This window comes from Psittacula echo (assembly GCF_963264785.1).
Source record: "Psittacula echo genome assembly, chromosome: Z".
Taxonomy (NCBI): Eukaryota; Metazoa; Chordata; class Aves; order Psittaciformes; family Psittacidae; genus Psittacula; species Psittacula echo.
In genome coordinates, this window is record NC_137742.1 from 53338835 (window position 1) to 53355228 (window position 16394).

At 43.6% G+C, this 16394-nt stretch overlaps 1 protein-coding gene across 3 annotated transcripts in view; it reads left to right on the forward strand.

Moving 5' to 3' along the window:
* The first annotated feature begins 854 nt into the window (after positions 1-854).
* The window catches only part of ABCA1 (ATP binding cassette subfamily A member 1), a 95107-nt gene continuing 79567 nt past the window's right edge, over positions 855-16394 (forward strand). For 2 of the 3 annotated variants that reach the window (XR_013958816.1, XM_080638554.1), the window contains exons 1-2: positions 855-1122; positions 1554-1635. The gene's annotated coding sequence lies outside the window, so the exon portion shown is untranslated. The remainder of the gene's footprint in view (positions 1123-1553; positions 1636-16394) is intronic. The other variant, XM_080638555.1, reaches the window with a different exon arrangement.

Consider the following 16394-nt stretch of genomic DNA (forward strand, 5'->3'; position numbering starts at 1 on the left):
TCTAGGGGAGAAGCCCACTGGGAGGATGAGGAACTGTGACAGTCAGCCAGCTGAGAATTTAGTAATTGCTAAGATCAATAGCACAGGCCATTTCTCAGGTAGCTAAAAGACTCATTTATGGATTTTGTTTGCAGCAAGTCAGGTTGGGCACTGTAAACCTTTAAAAATAAACCCAAGATTTTTTTTAAAAAAAGTTTTGATTTGAAGTTGTCTGTTTGTCCAAGAACTGACATGACTGAATTCACCCTAATTCACAGATAAGCATCGGAGTGTTAGTCTTCACAGTTCCTTGTCTTTTCCTCACCATAAGGGACGCGGAGGACAGATTCTGGTCCTGTTGAGGTTGGTCACTACTGATTCCTGCCAGACCAGCTCTCTGTAGCTGGACAGCGGCGGATGCGGCTGTGCCCAGCTCTGGCGATGCAGCGAGCGGACCAGGCACGGAGCCGAGGGCGATGGGAGCGCGGTGACCTCACAGGTAGCTCAGCGCCCGTGTTCCTGCAGGTTCTGCCCGCGGTCCGCGGCAAACGCCGTCGGCAAGGAGCTGCGGTGCCTCTCACGCATGTGGGAGCGCGGAGTTAGCTAAAGCCAGGCCACTGTCCCGCCGCGGGAGGGGGTCGCCGGGTCGGCCATGCACAGCCCCGCAGTTTGGTTTCGGCTGCAATGTGCACGCCCACATGCAAATAGCGGCGTCCCCGCCCTCCTCCCCCCCACCCCCACCCCCCCCAAACAGCAGCCGCTGCAGAAGGAAAGGGAAAAATAAAAAAGCGAGGGATCGGAAAAAGAGAGATGAGAAGGGAAAGAGGGAAAAGAAGAGACGAAAAGGAGAGAGGACACTAAAGGAAAGGCAAAAAGCAGGCTGCTGGGCGGCCCCAGCCGGGAAAGGGGCAGGCGACCCCGCCGCGGACGCTCCGCGCCGCCGTATAAGAGCCGCTGCGGGGCGCGGGCGACCGGTAGCGGCAGTGAGGCTGGCGTCAGGAGTGGTCGCAGATCGCGGAGCGGAGGCTCGGCAGCGCTCGGCTTAGGCTGCGCTCGGCTCGGCTGAGCTGAGCAGGGCTGAAGTGAAGTGAAGTGAGCTGCGCTGAGCTGTCCGCGGGAGCGACGGCGGCTGCGGGCCGGGAGGTAGGCGGCGGAGGGAGGACGGAGCCGGACAGGCGCTCCGCGGACTGCTGTCGGAGCAGGCTTCCCCGCTCCGCCCGGGGCAGGCGACATAGAGCGGGAGGAACAAAGCGAAGAAGTGGTTGGGGTTTAGTGTTGTTTTGTTTTGTTTTCGATTTCTGGCGTGCTGCTGCCCGCTGTGCCCGGCGTGGCTCGGGAGGTGGTTTATGGGGTAGCGGGGGATTGGGAAGGGGTTAATAGTGGTGTTTTTTGGTCTTTGTTGTTTCTTCTGTTTTGATTTGGTTTTGGGGTTTGGTTTTTTTTTTTTTTGTTTGTTTTTTTTTTTTTTTTGGTGTGTGTGTGTGGTTTTGTTTGTTTGGTTTAGGGCGAGGATTTTTAGGGATTTTTGTGTGTGCTTATTTTGGTTTTATACATATATAATTACTTTATTTTAGCTGATCCTGAGCGAGGCGACTTTGACTTGGCAGCGCTCGTGTAGGGTGGCTCACCTTACCATCGCCGCCGCTTCCAGCCCTGGTGGGTGCTACAAGATAACGGGAGGGTTTTCACCCCTTTGGCTCCTATGCGAATAAATTCGGGGGAGAGGGAGGGGGACGAGAAGGCGGAAAAAGGGGAGGACAGGACCTTGGGATGAAGGGGTGTGTAAAAACAAACCATCGATACGGCCGCTTTTGTGATGGGCAGGGGGGTTCTGCACGAAACAAATCCTGCTGCTGCATGCCAGGCTGTTGTTAAGTCTGGACTGCTACATTACAACATATCATCAGCCTGTTTCAAAATAACTGCTGCTTAGTTCTGGAGGTGCACAACTGCCCAGATGCTTAAAATATATCACAGTATCACAGTATGCTAGAGATTGGAAGGGACCTCAAAAGATCATCCAGTCCAATCCCCCTGCCGAAGCAGGAACACCTAGATGAGGTTACACAGGAAAAGACTGCAATTATAAACTGAAATTTCACATTAAACAGTATTTTTGCATGTTTTAAATCGGAAGTGCTGCCTTCCCTCCACCCCCATCCCCACAGCTGTTGGCCTTGGACATTTTAAGGTTGTACAAATAACTTATTTGGAGGATCAGAGCTGATTTCTAGTGTGTTGGAATAGACCTTGCTGAAGCGAGAGGGATGTAAATGTGTTTACATACTTGTGAACATGTGCTAAATTGAAGTCTAAAGATGAGTTGCAGTTTCTTGAAAAGTACCAATCTGGATTAACACATTAAAGTTCATTTTGGAGGTGCCTTTGGAAATGGGTTGGTGCTTGTACTGCAGAGAACAGTCATATCTTGAGGATGTTCCATTAACAACAGATGGCCAGGCTTGCTGTAGAAAGGCTTTTGTAATGGAGCAAGTCTCACTCAGTTTTGAAAGAAGGTCATGGTAGCATGCATTCAGTGCAAATGCTTTTTGTGCGTGGCCCTTATGGCACAGCTTGCCTCTCTAAAAAGTGGGAGTGGGAGTGCGTGCTGAGACTTTCCCGTAACACAGATCACTGCCTGATTAAGCTATTCAGATAAACGGATACTGCCTGGGACTCTGCAATGTGTTACTGATGTAACAGATACAAGTGCTGCTGGTGGGTCTTCACAATTCACTGTGCAAACATGAATTAATTTATGTGAGAGTGATATGAAACCGTCTGTATCTGCTAGGGTCTGGACAAGTAAGGGCATGATGCCTGCGGTGGTATGGAGCACCTTATTTCTCCATGTAATGATAATTCGGTAGGGCTGATTATAAAGGTAAGAATTAGTAGTCAACTCTTGACAAAGTATGGATAAAAGTTTGGTAGTGTGGAACATGAGAGAATTAAAGTTCAATCTGATAAGTTGAGAATGTGTGACTTTAAAAAAAATGATAAAAATCACTGCTTTTTTTATGCTCACTGTAGGTGTTTTGAGGAGATACCTGCTAGCCTCTGGGTTGCAAGAGATCACAACTGCTATCATCTAGGTTCGATTCTAATAATCAAGCAGCTAGCCGCAACCATTCACAGTCATTTTCCCCAGATAAGTTGCTGCTGCAGTGCACTTAGCCATATGATGTGAAACAAACACCTCATGTGTAGCTAGCTGTGTGTTAGATTTTGTCATTTGCAGGAGTTGTGGTAATCCTTTGGATATCAGTTCCAAATTTGCTCTGAATACATCTGCATAGCAGTGCAAGCAGGTATGTTGAAAGTTTCTTAATGGTGTCACCCAGTGAGATTGAGGCACTTTGATGAATCAGTTTGCTACAGGCAGCTGCTGGCAAGCCTTTTTGTAGTGCTAAATTTGTTTTCAAAAACACTTGTTGCATGATGCTATTGGTGTAAGCATAGACTTTGTCCAGCACACCAGATTCAACATCTACCATTACGGTGTAAATAAAGAGTGGCTCCTGGCGAAATGCAGAATTACAGAAAATGAAATCCCAGGAGTTTGAAAAGCAGGTGAGTAAAACTATTTTGGTCTTTGTCCAGGAGTAGCCTTTACTCTAGCATTCTATAATCTGAACTGGCTTTGTGAGGGTAAAGCGGTCTGCTGTGGTTCAAGCCACAAGCCTTAGTGACTTGGAGAAAGCAGTTGTGGACCTCCTAACCAGGTTCTGGGCTGGAGAGTTTTCATGTGTTAGTCAAGTGTGATACACACAATTCATGAAGCAAGTCTCCTTGCCTTCCTCTCTGCAAGCCTGTTGTCTCACCAGTGAGTTCACCTGGCAGAGTCAGACCCACAAAGACACAGCAGGATGAGAATGGGACTTGAGCTCATCCATCTGTGGCCAGGTGTGATCAGCTCTGCTAGTGTTTATTACATGCGTTGCACCATGAAGGCAGAATATTTCTTGGGGTGTGGTTCCTTCAGAACTTTAATCCAGAGTAATTGAAGGTTGCTAGTGAGCTAGTAATGAACCTGCTTCATTTCCCCCCGACTGCCCGTTCTCTCCTCTCCTCATCCATCTCATTCTGTGTGCTGGCACTGGAGTTCACCAGCCCATGATGAGTAACTGAGAGCAGACTCTTTTTGCTTGGTGATTTTTTTTATTTATTTTTTTTTTTTTCAGCATCCTGTGTTTAGAATCTCCTCATGGCTTTGTAAGCACTGCTGCCAGCACAAAGATGATGACAGGAGAAGAGCAGAAAGGAAACCAGACTACCACTTTGTTTAAGTAACCTCAGAGCAGGCACCCTTGGTGTTTATATAGATCTCCTAGGCTGCGCAACACACCAGATCTTGAAATAAGTCCAGAGGCCAATGCTGACCAAACACTACGGAGTTTCTATTAGGCTGGTTATTCCGGGTGACCCCTGCTGTGAGAGGGGCTAGAGTTAGGATCCACTGTTTAATGAGACATTTTATACATGTGACGTATTTTCATTGTTTATCTGAGACAGGTAGGGGCTCTACCCACTTTTCCGGGTCAGTCTTAGTAGAAGTGCACTCTCTCTGAGATTGTCTGATATTTATGCTGGATGAAGATCTGAACTTGAGTGCTTGAAAGTTTTCTGTGCAGTTGATGAGGATGTACATTTGCAGTTTACTGGTACCAAGAGTATAGATTAAAAACACCATGGTGAGACTCCACTTGCAGTGTTCAAAAGATGATTGCCACAAAAACGTTGAAATATTTCATATTCTGTAGCTACGTATCATGTATTTCTATTGGTCATACAAAAGTCACACAGAGCAGCTCAGACGAATTAACGTGATCTGAACTACTAAGCGGAGCACCCTGTTCTCTATTCTTTTTTTTTTTTTTTTGTCTATTTCTCTAAAATGTGTGGCAGCAAAGCTAGTCTTGTCTTTTTTAGTGTTTGTCATTGGGGGGGGAAAGCATGTGAGCTTGCCTCAAGGACTGAGAGGGAGACAGTGTAGGATGGAAAACTGTTGATGCAGCTTTCCTGACACAACAGGCTAACACTGTAGGAAAAATGGGAGCATTCAGACCTTTATTCACTGTGTTATTAGTGAAAAAGCTTGGTCATAGATAGTAAGAATGCACATCAGTTTGAATGTCGTACATATCCACACACAAGCTAACCTTTTTCCTCTTGTGTTATTTTCTGGAGGAGTGTTGCTTAGCAGAGCTCTAATTAGAGTCTAATGTGATGAGATGGGTTTGTGTTATGCTAACTTTGTTAGGGAACAATTGGTATTAGATAGAAAACGGAGAATGGAAGAGCCTTTCCAAGGCTGTTCTGGTTTGGGCTAGATAACAAGGTCATTCTCTGGGAAAAGAACAAACAAAGTCAGAGATCGGCAGAGATCACAGAACACACAGTTCAGAGATCGCTCTGGAGATGTGGTTTCCTTTTTAGCAAATAACAGGCAGGGCTGTGTGGAAGATAGAGGTGGCCAAAACCTGTTACCACCCTACTTGCTTGGCTCCCTGGAACAATCTGCAGTTTTACTTCCACATTTCCAAGTGAATGCTTGTTACCAGGAGCAGGCAAGCATGCTGTGCAACTAACACTTACTAGTGTTCTTGATTGTTAGCTTAGTAAATGCTAAAATTGAGCCATGTGGACACTCTCAGAGCAGCGGTGGTGGTGATGTGGGTGAGAAGAGCGGGGCTAAGAAGCAGGAGAACCTGGTTTACAGCACCTGTGCCCATCTTCTTCTAAAGGCTTGCCCCTCTTTCCTCTTACCTGCTTTCAACATGGTTGTAGCAATGACATGATAAAAGATTGTACTTTCCATAAATAGGAGTGAAAGTGTGGTTTTTGTCACCTGTGGCGGGTAACGCATCTTTTTAAAGACTGTGTTGCTAGTGTTAGCAACCTGGGTTTAAGTCCCAGGTTTTCGGATGTAGTGTATGCTTTTCCAGGTGCATTTTTTTTGTCTTCAAAAGAAACAAACAAATTATCATGTGTTCTTTGTCTGAGAGCTGTACTCATGGGGAATATACTGATATTCCAGGGATCTATTGATAGCTTCTTTCCTCTTCCCCATATTGTACCTATGCTCCTGTAACAAGAGTCTGCCCATGGCTGCCTATAAAAGCAGAATTAGGAACAAATTTGAATGGATTAAAAAATTCTGAATCCTCAACCGAACAACAAAACGGCACCAATATTTTTCCTGAGCACAGACACACAGACATTTCATTCTGGTAGCAGTACAGGAGTCAAAGTTCAAAACCTACTCCTCCCCTAAATGAAACATTCGTATTTAATAAACTAAATTGATCCTGCATTTTGCATTTTCGTTTTACTAATAGGCAATGTGGTTTTTATCTAATTTCTTAGTTTTAAAGTATTTTAGACATTTTAATTATTCTTTACTCTATTAAACCAGAGCAGTAAGTCATATTGCTTTGTTTCCCAGCTCTCTCAAACCTGTATTTAAATATTCATCCAAAAGTAAGCAGTAAGAGTTTTCCTACTGTCTTTGGAGAGATCTGGATTTGCTTCCTTCTTTTAGTAAACTGATACCATCACCTGTACGCAATCTGTTTTCAGATTTTTTCAGATTGTATTTTTGGCATGTTATTTTGTTGTTCTTCTGATTGCCTTGTCTTCCAGACCTTAATTCCTAGTTCTTGTGACCTGCTTTTAATTTTCCACACTACTACATCTATCTTCCCAAATTTATTTATATATAAAAGCAGACATAATTACTGTCAATTTGGTTGTCTGTGGGAGTAGGCTTTCGCTCTGTTGGAACTTTCTCAGCATCATTAAGGATAGCCTAAGCTCAATAAAAAGAATAAATAAGTGGTTTGGATCCTGTATCTACTAAAAGCATGCAGAACTTTTGTTCACAATTCTGTCATGCAAGCTTACTGCTGTTCCTTTCGGTATTTCATGCCACTTCTGTGCTTACCTGAAGTGTTTTCTGTTCTGAGCGATTTGCTTGAAATTTGGTAGGCAGCAGCTTTTCACCTGTGCTTGGTCCCTTGAAACTATTAGAGCAAACGTATAGAGCTCTATCCTGAATCCTTCTGCATCATGAGATGTAGCTTAGGACGTGAACAAACTCTATCATCTTTCTCTTAGATCTGGCTGTAGATGATGTTAAAATACCTGTACATTAGCCTGCTTTGCAAGTCTGTTGTGCTGAGCCTACGGGTTCAGCAGCTGTGGGGGTATGGGTTATACAGCTGGAGTTAAAGAATATAAAGTGTGTGGAACAACTGCTCCCTCTGTGGATCAGGCAAAAAAGGGAAGATTGGCACACACTTTCTGGCACTGCTCCATGCTAGCTGCCCTGTGCCACAGCAAGCACCCGGGCTTCCTTATCATGTGTGCCAGTTATTTTCATATTCTTGTATGAATAACCATAGAAATAAATGGTTATTGAACTCTGTATCGGTTGCCAGGATTGATCAGGAATTCATTCCTCTCCATAGCTGACACTTAACTGCTTTCAAAAGTGCTTGGACATCTGTTTATCACTTCAGTGAATTACTGACTTCCAAATCCATACAGTTAGATGGTAGCCATGTGGGAGCCAAGGTCTTGTTGTAGGCTTTAAAGGATCAGACTCTGCTCAGGCTGACAGTGGCTGCTAAATACTGCCTTTGCCAGTTTACTGCTTTTTTCCAACAATGTCATTTCCTTTCATTGTACTAGAGGCTTTTTCTTGGCTGATGTTTTTCTGCATAGTTTAGGGATATTTTTGTTTCATCTGATGTTACTTACATCTATGCTACAGATATCAGTGTGGTTGTGTCGGTATCAAGCTTAACAGTCAGCTTATTCTTTATGCCAGTGAATCTCAAAGGCAGCACTGGGATATTTTCAACAGTATAAGCCATGTTGTATTCTGCTCTGCTTTTGAACGTACATGCTGGTTTATGGCATCATGGTCCCAAATAGCGAAGATTAAACGGAAAATAACAGTAAAGGTTCTTTTGATGTTACAGGGCAGGCGTACACCTCAAACAGCAGTTTAATCTTGTACTGTGTGCAGTTTATGTCCATGTCTTCTCCCAAGATAAAGAGCAAGTTACAAAAACGAGATGTATAAGACACTCCTTTCCAAAATATCCTTATGAAGGTGATGGCAAACCTGCAAGGCTTGGTAACTGCTCAATAGAAGTTACAAGCGTACCAGTGATGCTCCCTGTACTGTGCAGTAGAATCGTGAAGCACCTCTCTGCGCTACACTTTGTTAAACCAGATTTGTGGCTGCTTTGTCTGAAGTGATCCAATGACCAGGATGTGCTATGGAAAGGGTGGTGGTGCAAAGTGTTTCTGTCCTAACACCGTCTGAGCTCATGGGTTTCTTTTCCTAAAAGTGGATGAGGCTGATGACTTTCATGGGAAAGCCCTGTCTTCCTTCTCCTACTTGAGCCTGCTGCCAAGCAGAAAAGTACCTTTTCCAATGTGAAATACTTCACTATTTTTCCTAGTTGCAAAGATAATGTCCTTAAGTGGGATGCGTCATCAGCTGGAAAAAGCGGCTGAGGCTGTGTAACACAGCCTTTTGCAGACTCTGTACTGATGATACCGTAGTTGCTCAGAGATCAAAGCTTAATGGCATGAATTGAGCTCAAATGTCACAATTATTATTTTAGCAGGATGTTCTATTATTTCAAGATTCCACTAGAGAAAAGCTCATTCTTTGAGAGCTAAAAAAAAGAAATATCTGCCAATATGGACTATGGATTTTTGGACATTGGCCGTGACAAAGCAAATTACCTTGTGTGTTTGCTTTTGCCAAAGAATGGACTAGGATTTGGCTTTTTTTACAGGGGTAAAAAAGGGGACATTCAGTGTGATGTTGAAAGTTGAAATGCTTCATGTATTTCGCAATCTTCCAGTAGAAGCTGGGTTTTTTTGTTAAAATAGATGACTGTATTTCATACTGTTATATTTGACATTTAAGAAATTGCTCTTGCCTAAGTCCATGCCACAGTCTCTTTCACGTGCTTTTCTTTGGGTCAGTCCAGCCGTGGTACATGCAAGCTTGACATCTTCCATTGTACTGAAGCTGTGCTTGTTTTCACTAGTGAGCCTTTAGAGCATGCCACAAGTAACAAGAATGAGTTGTTGTGGTCATTCTGGTAGGCAGGCATTGCTTCTCTGTGACCTGGGACAGGTTTTGAAAACAGCTGGGCATGTTGTGACACAAAAAGGAAGCTTATAAAAGGCCAAGCCATGTCTCAGAATGTGGCTGTATGTAAGTGTCTACGGAGGCACTGAAGACCTTGGAAAACGTAGTTCAATTTGTATTGCTGAGTACTTTGTAAGCTAGTTCTTGACTCTCTGGGAGACTGTCCGCTATAGTTTTAACTCTGACTGGTAGGGATGGGCCCACTTGTGGCTCAGAAATACATCTTAGGAGTTCAGTTCTCACAGAAAAGGAAAAATTGATACTCTGAAGAGGGATTTCAGGGCTTATTATGTTACTTATGGGCCAGGTCTTTCAAAATCATTGTCTGCTCAGCTGTTCATAGCAGAGTATTCAGCAGGGTGCAGCACATAATACACTGACTTTTGAAAAATACATTTGCACAGTCCTAGTGCTAAAGCTAAATACCTTTAGAAATCTCTTACCTTTTTGCCTAATTAGTTGGGAAGCCAGACGTCTGCCCCTAACATAATACTGTATTTGCTCCAACTCTTGTCATAGCAAGATTCAGGCTCCCTTCCCTCTGTAGCACCTAGTACAGCAGACAGAACCTAGTATGAGATTATGTCACTGGCTGTTTTAATAGCAGCAGGTAAAGCAGGCTGTGAATACGTATTTCATTGTCAGCCTGTGCTAAAACAAGTGGAATCCTTTTCCACTGGTTGTCTCTGTCTCCAGTCTTTGGTGAGGTTGGGAACTTCAGAAAACATCTATTCGGTGTTTTGTAGCTGTGTGCTTGCTGCCTTAAGGATTCTGTGGATGAGTGAGATGCTGTGTGTCTCAGTTTTGTCTGGACCAGAGGTGGCAGGCTGATAGAGGGATTCCATGAGACTGTTTCATCGCTTCCTGATGTTTTGGCACTATCCTTTAGTATTAGTTTTACAAAATTTGACATGCTCCTCAAAGAGGTAAAAGGAGTTAACCTGGTGCTGGATTAGCATGAAGGTGGATCTTAAAGTATGTCTGTCATACTAATCGTTGTTATTTAGAGTGCAGGTGGATGGCCACGTTGAAAGCAATGTACTGGTTGTTTTCAGTGTTAGCAAGCACTAGAGAAACAAGGCCAAAACCTGCTTACTACCTAACCTAAGGCCAGATAGTGTGTGCAAAGTGATGTAAACTAGCAGAGGATCTTGCCAAGAATTGCCACCCAAATACTGCTGTTTGTGGTCCTAATTAAATTGTTATATGCTGACACAGAAGCTGTCAAATTCCATTTTTGGCAACAAGAAGTCAATGTAACCCTTGTGAGGTGGCCTGGCTCATTTTTGAAGAAGAAAGCATTTCTCACTGATTGACTTTTTAGATGGAATAGGAAACCTGATGTCTGATACTCATTTGGCAAATGAGAGAGAAATGTCCTCTGTGAGGAGGTTATGAAAGACCTGCTTTTAGTGTCTGTGTTCTCCACTGATAACGATCTTGTGTCCCAGGCAGCAGGCTGTAGGTTCAAAGCTCACACCTCCGCTGCTGATCCTGCATTGCTTGTGATTGCTACAGAGTTTAACGGTGCTTAAGCCAGGAGACAGAAGTGTGGGATCTGGTGGCCGTATTCTCATCCCTGCTTTTGTTTTGCTTTGCTTTGTGGCCTCAGGTGAGTTGCTTGAACTCTCTGTGCTGCTAATGCTTTTCATGACACCTTTTTGTAACTTAATTCAGGCTTTTCAGGTTAAGTGACCTCTTTAAAAGAGAAATACTGTTATTCTTATGAAAATGTCATTGTTTGGGTGGCAGTTTCCCCTCTTTCCTAGAGCTCTAGAAAATAAGTTTTTTCACTTCTTGGAAGTTTGAGACAGGAATATCAGATTTGCTTCTATGGGTTTTGCAAGCTTTGTGTGAGTTGTTTTGAATGGACATTACGTCTCATTCATTGTGCACTGGCTGTGTCTGATATGATACTGTCTACACCTAGGTTTCTAGCAGCAGGATAAAAAATTTCTTGCATTTGTCCACAGCTGCCTTTTATCTAGGCCAATCTCAACGGAATTGCTTCCTCCTCAGTCTCATTTGAAGTTGCATAGATGAAGAGTGCTTTTTCCTTTCTGGGATTTGTGGAAGTTATGGTGAGGGTGCCCACCAAGTACCCGTGCCTTGAGAACTTCTTAAGGCCTTGCAGAGTCATAAGTTGTACAAAGTGGATGTAGTTGTGTAAGCCTCTTGGTTATAGCTGCTATGCTGGAAGAAGCTAAATCATGGTGCTCTCTGGAGAAGTGGCCAGCACACTAGACCTTAGTTTGGGAGATGTGGATTTAATTCTGGAATCTTGACGTAACGTGTAACTTCTGTTACCCAAATGCCCATTTAGGGCACTATGTCTCTGATGTTTTGTCTTGTTTGAGTCAAAATGTCAGTTCATGAAGTGGGCACTTCTGTATTGCCTTGGGGTTCACAGCCCTCATGGGAACCTGCTCTTAGCTGATGGCAAATGGAGCACTAGTGGACTTTGGCCTCGGAGCTGGGCTTTGCAGGGTTTACATGGCTTATGATATTGCTTGCTCCACAAAATGCAGCCCAACACTGTCTAAAGGAAATGAAATGTTAAGACATTTCTCAGCATTTCCAAAGAGGACTGTATTTCTGCTGAAATCTGTTGTTTGTTCTTTTGTTGTCCCTTTTCTTACAAAGTGGGTTTTGTTTGACTTTATACATAATGTAGGCAAAAGCTGTTGGAGTTAAGTAGATGTACAATGTTTTGTCTAAGGCAGAAAGTGTAAAGTGCTCTACCATGTCTGATCATGGGAGAGGAATAGCACTGGCACTAGTAGCTCTAACCTGTGCTGTGTCCAGCAAATAATGCCTTCCTCCCCACCCTCCCATACGGATATCATCTCTAGACATTAGACTGGTACTCTGCATGGCTGTGTGGTCTGTAGAGCCACCAGTGGTGGTAGCCATTGTGATACGGAAAATCTGACCAAGAGAACACAGGCTGGTAACTGATTTCATGGATGCTACCGAACCTTCATCAACTAGTAGAAGCTTTTAACCCTGCTGACCAAAACTGGGTTTAAGCAATAGTGAAGACATAAAGGGTCTTCTTGCCAGAATCCTGAAATGTTCCAGTCTCATAAGGTTTGATAAGTTCGCCTTGTTCCCTGTCTAAATAGTGATTTCTTCTCTAGGGGAAAGGTTTTTTTTCTCCCTCAAAAGAAAGCAAACAGCTGCATTGTTTGCAGAAAGCTGCTTTTGAAGGCTGTTTTATGTTTACTTAGTACAGACACCAGGCATGGGGGTGGGGAATTGATTCTCTGCCACTTGAGCCTTTTTTCCCACTTTAAATCTACAGCTGTAAAAATACATTGCTTTGTATTTAAGATAAATTGGACCTGGAAACTCTTGGCATACCAGCTAATGGACTTTTCAACAGCCATTTTACTTCCAAGTAATGAGTAACTCTCATCTAGAAAGAAAGGGCTGGTCAAACCATGTGTTTCATTGTCAGTGCTTTCAAAGGTTGCCTTTTAGCCTAGCTTTCTCTTAGGGGTAATTTTCTGAATTGCAGCCCTGTAGGTCTGGAGGCTGTGCAGGATTTCTGTAGCGGGAGGGAAGTGTCGCCTGTAGTGAAGCTTCTGTAAAGGCAGACCATGGGACAAGTGTGGGGATACTGTGCTTTAATTGTGGTGGGTGGATTGGCCGCTGGTCTGGGCGAATGGAGAAGGTCCTGGTCCAGTGTTAGAACTTTGAGAGCAAAACAGCAACCCCAGGCTGGATCAGGAGGTACAAGCAGATTGCTCTGTACCTCCCATCTATCTTCTGATGTCCACTGTTTCTGCAAGCTAAACAATTTCTTTGCATTTGTAAGCGTAAGCTCTTCCCTAGGAAAAGACTGGGGAAGCTCTATCAGAAGGTCTGGCGAAGTATTCAGATGTTTTTTCCTTAATCCTTCCCTCCTGTATTTTTTTTGTCAGGAACTGGGAGAAGTTGAGACATTGGACAAACAGCATGTTAAGAGTGCATACATCTCAGTGCATGTTGGTAAAGCATGCAGGGACCTCTGTATACTGGATGCCCACCATTTACTTGCTGGCAAAATACAAAATGGCTTCTTAATCCTTAGTTTGTCTTGGCTGGTTAACCAGACGGTTGTTGCTGTACCTATGCATTGCATAGGGCATATGTCTGGATTTAGGGTGTTATTCCAAATGTGCATTGCTTGTTTGAATTATCAAACAGCCCCATCTGATGACATCTGTTTATTTGTATTAAGGTGTCAGTTTGAGTTTGCACCTGTATTACTAGACTGTTGTACCTGAAGTAGTAGGCAGTTTGTGTCTCCCCTGGTGTGCTCCATGTAGTCTGAGTTTTGCAGTTATGTAGCGTATGTGGTGAAGAGGTGGAGAAATGATGAAGCAGAGCTAGATAAAAATAGATTTCTGAGTGATGAAGACAAGTAATTCTCATGCCTCTAGGCTTAAAATTGCTTTATATAGGTACCTGCCTGTACTGCAAAACATAGTACAGTTTTCCAGTACAGGTGTTCACACAATGAAAAGATTGGATGTGAAAATTAGATGTGTTACACAAAGACCCCTGCACAACTGAGCTGCATAATGTGTTGCAGTTAAGGAAATCCTTCCTACTTTTACAGAGCAAGTGCTTTGTAAAAACAAGAGATTGCATTTTCAAAGTATCTGTCCAGTATTGGCAGGTATAAGTCCCTATTCTCTTCAGCACAGCTGTGATACTTTGCATCACAGAAAACTTATGCTATGGTGATGTATTCTTGCACCTTTCCTTATTCTAGACAGAAACGGTGTTGCTTCTTCAGACAGTATTTGGGCTTTAGCTGGTATTTGTGTCTTTTGGCTCTGCAGCGCTAACTGGCAAGTTGGATTACCCAGCTATGTTGAATTTACCAGACTAGTCTGAATGACCAAGCAGCCTTTTTTCCAACCAGATTTGCCTATCCCACATTGCCCTTAGTCATCATGCTTGTAGTAAGCATGGGTAAAGCCTTTCCCCAATTTTGTTCACGAAGCCAAGCCATCAATCAATCATCAATAGTCTGAAGTGGAGATACAGATGGACTTCAGCTCTAACTGAGCTTGGAGTGTTGCGTTTGTCAGTTTCTGCAACTCTGGCTTACCGTTCTTGTCTATTTTCAGCTGGAAAAACATCTGAAAGAGTGCTAACCCGTTTTCCTCTGAGATTCTTAGTTTGCAGAGAGGATTTTCTGATGTGCTAGTAATTCAAGTGGACCTAGTTAACTTGTATTAGAAGTGAACCAAATATGTCAGCCTCCGTGGATCAAAATTGGAGAGAGCTCTAGGCATCAACAAACCTGTACTACCTGGTCTATAACAGATACGGGGGCAGAGTATGTCTTTGAAACGGTCATGGCTGTAAGAAGAACTGGACATGGTTCAGGTTTTGTGCTGATGGTGATTAGTCCAAGTATTAGATCCTGTCTCCTAGTTTAATGTATAGACTTAGCTGGGCTACATCTGGGCCAGGTTTTCCAGTCTTCAGGCACAGTCCTTATAAATCAGTATTTTTGTTCCGTTTGAAACTTGTATCCAGGCAAGCAAGCCTTACTTAAAGGCCAGAATGTTTGCTTTGGTCCCCATAAAGTTTAGCTGAACTCCAGAGAGCTGGAGTTCAAGCAGACGGCCACAGCTGCACAGGCTTCTGCTGATCAGCTCAGATGTGTTAAATGATCAGATATGTGGCCTTACCTCACTACAGTTTGCTAGTGCAATGTGAACCCTACATCATCTACAAAGCAGTATTTCTGTGCTCCGGATCCTGTGGACTGACTGCAGTTGTGAAGGACCAATATCTGGATTTTCACTGGCATGGATTAAACTCATGATTAGCTCAAACATCCCACAGACCTGATTCAAACTTTATTCTGCCTCTGTGCAGGGTATTAAGGCATGGGAGTTGGATGTATTTACATTGATGGCTTGGTCCCTTTGGCTCTCCCTGGGATCCTTCCTGCACTCTTCCTATGGCACTTTATATTCATGGATTTTGGTGTTTGGCTGTAATTGCTAGAAAATTACAATTACTGTTGGAAAGCAGCTTGTTGCAGAGAATTGACAGTGTTGTAGAGGTGGAATATGGAGTGGGTACTCTGAAGACCCTTCCAAAGGTGAAACCAGTGATTGTAGAAGGTTGTGAAGTCCCTTCCTGTCCTCCACTTCTGTATGCTGAACTTGTCCAGTGGCTGCAGGATTGGACTTGGGCAAAAAGGCTTATCGTTTGTTGCAAAATGCAGAGCACAGCAAAGCAAATGGAGGTCTGTGACTCACAGACCAGTATCCTTGTGGGAAAATGCTTGAAAAGAGCAGTTCTCCTAGTGGAAGATTTTTTGCATCAGGTTAGTGGTCACAGAGCACTTGTGCACTATGTGAGTAGCATTCCAGGTTGCTCAGAGGGCGAGTAAAAGCACTGTTGCCAGATCACATGAATCCTGAGCAGAAATGGGTCAGTAGAAGGGGTACAAAGGAGGAGTGATAACATTCTCTACTTAGTTTTATCTCTGGGTTACATGTTAATTGTAGCTTTGTGTAGTAATGACATGCAGACAAGGTGCTGCAAAGCCTCGGTGTATCCAGGCTGGTAAGCAAAGCTATGCTTTGGGTCTATGAGCATGTGTGCAGAGTCCTCAGCAGCCAGGGATTGTCCTCTGAGATTGTTCACAAACAGCAGTGTTTTTCCCTGCTGTGGATGTGCTATTAGCCTGTCAAATGTCTGAGTGTGTGTAGGAATTCGCTGTCTAACAGCCAGATGTGCATGCAGCTGGAGTGTGTTAGTGTCAGGGTGCTCCAACCAGCAAGAAGCACTGGGCAGGGGAGGAAGGCTCTTGTCAGGTTAGTTGTGCATCCCTCTGTGAAGGAGCATCTGTAGAGGTCAAATCAGTGAACTACAGCAGTACATGGCAGAAGTTCATGAGCCTGTGCTGACTGTACACTCAGCTGCCTGCATGCTGACACAAGGCTCAATCTGTGGGGTTTTGTAGGCGTCTGTTATTGTTCTTTTCTTCCCTGTGCATTAAGAAGCACTGTTGTCCTGTTGTGATGCTACAGAGTAATTATCGGTAGAACTTGGTGTAATAGGTTTAATTGTTTTTGTTAGTCATGTTAGGGAAACTTTTTTTTTTTGTTGCACAGACTTATACTGTTAGAGACAAGTTTTTAGTCTGCAAGTCATTGTATTAATATAATTTACTTTTGGGTGAGACTTAAAGGCCACAAGTGTTCATTAACTTAAA